We start from the raw sequence: 2173 nt of genomic DNA, 5'->3' as shown, positions 1-2173 counted from the left end.
TTGGTGGTATTAAAACAATATACCTAGATAGTTTGTTGGTGGTATTAAACATTTGACCTAGATAGTTTGGTGATTAAACATTTGACCTAATAGTTTGGTGGTATTAAACATTTGACCTAGATAGTTTGGTATTAAACATTTGACCTAGATAGTTTGGTGGTCTCATTATAACATTTTGACGCTAGATAGTTTGACGGTGTGTTAAACAATTGACCTAGATAGTTTATGGTAGGGTGTTAAAACATTTGACCTAAATTAGTTTGATGGTATTACACCATTTGACCTAAGAATAGTTTTGAATGGTAATATAAACATATTGAACTCCTAGATAGTAACTGGTGTATAAACAGTTTGATCTAATAGTTAAAGTGTGTTTAAACAGTTTGATCCTTAGATAAGTTTGGTGGTGTTTGAAACATTTGACCAGATAGTTTGGGTTGTTATAAACACCCTCCTGACCTAGATTAGTTTGGTGTATTAAAGCATTTGACCTAGATAGTTTGGTGCTATGTAAACTTACCTAGATAGTTTGGTGGTTGTTAAACATTTGACCTAATAGTTGTGGTATTAAACATATTGACCTAGATAGTTTGTGTGTATTAACATTGACCTAGATAGTTGGTGTATTAAAGACATCTGACCTAGATCAGTCTTCGCTTACGGTGTTAAAACTTACTTGAACCTAGATAGGGTTTAGGTTACCCGGTCGTGTAAAGCATGACCTAGATAGTTTCGGTTAGCGGTACTAAACATGTGATCCCAAATAGTTGGTTACTGTCCCTAAATATTTGACCTAGACTAGTAAATTTGGGTAATGGTATAAACATTGACCTAGATATGTTTGGCCCTGGTATCTAAACAAGGCATGTTTAATACCACCAAACTATCTAGGTCAAACAGGGGAGCGGCATTGTGCAGTGAGATGTTTCTTTATCTGTTTTTTTAAACCAGGTTTGCTGTTCATTTGACAAATATGAGATGGAACGGAAGGAGTTCCATGCAATAATTGCTCTATATAATACTTTCTTGAATTTGTTCTGGACCTGGGGGCTGTGAAAAGACCCCTGGTGGCATGTCTGGTGGGGTAAGTGTGTGTGTCAGCACTGTGTGTAAATTGACTATGCAAACAATTTGGGATTTTCAACACATTAATGTTTCTTAGAAAAAGAAGTGATGCAGTCAGTCTCTCCTCAACTCTTAGCCAATAGAGACTGGCATGCATAGTATTTATATCAGCTCTCTGATTACAATGAAGAGCAAGATGTGCCGCTCTGTTCTGGGCCAGCTGCAGCTTAACTAGGTCTTTCCTTGCAGCACTCAACCACACGACTGGACAATAACCAAGATAAGACTAAACTAGAACCTGCAAGACTTGCTTTGTGTGGTGTCAAAAAAGCAGAGCATCTCTTTATTACGGACAGACCTCTCCCTATCTTTGTTAAATCTACAGTACCAGTCAAAAGTTTGGACACACCTACTCATTCAAAGGGTTTTTCTTTATTTTTTACTATTTTCTACATTGTAGAATAATAGTGAAGACACCAAAAATATGAAATAACACATATGGAATCATGTAGTRACCAAAAAAGTGTGAAACAAATCAAAATATATTTATATTTTAGATTCTTCAAAGTAGCCACCTTTGCCTTGATGACAACTTTGCACGCTCTTGGCATTCTCTCGGCATTCTCTCAATCAGCTTCACCATAGTTGGCAACATCAAATGGTTTTGTGATGATAAATCAAATCAAATTGTATTTGTCACATACACATGGTTAGCAGATGTCAATGCGAGTGTAGCGAAATGCTTGTGCTTCTAGTTCCGACAGTGCAGTAATATCTAACAAGTAAYATCTGGTCTAACCTAACAATTTCACAACAACTACTTTATACACACAAGTGTAAAGGAATKAATAAGAATATGTACAAAAAAATATATGGATGAGAGATGGCCGAACGGCATAGGCAAGATGCAGTAGATGGTATAGAGTACAGTATATACATATGAGATGAGTAATGTAGGGTATGTAAACATTATATAAAGTTGCATTGTTTAAAGTGGCTAGTGATACATTTATTACATACATTTTTTCATTATGCCAGTCAGGAGCTGCCAGAGCCGCCCGCCAGTCAGGAGCTGCCAGAGCCGCCCGCCAGTCAGGAGCTGCCAGAG

The sequence above is a fragment of the Salvelinus sp. IW2-2015 genome, unplaced genomic scaffold, assembly GCF_002910315.2.
Source record: "Salvelinus sp. IW2-2015 unplaced genomic scaffold, ASM291031v2 Un_scaffold537, whole genome shotgun sequence".
NCBI lineage: Eukaryota > Metazoa > Chordata > Actinopteri > Salmoniformes > Salmonidae > Salvelinus > Salvelinus sp. IW2-2015.
Note: the sequence above shows the minus strand (reverse complement) of the source record.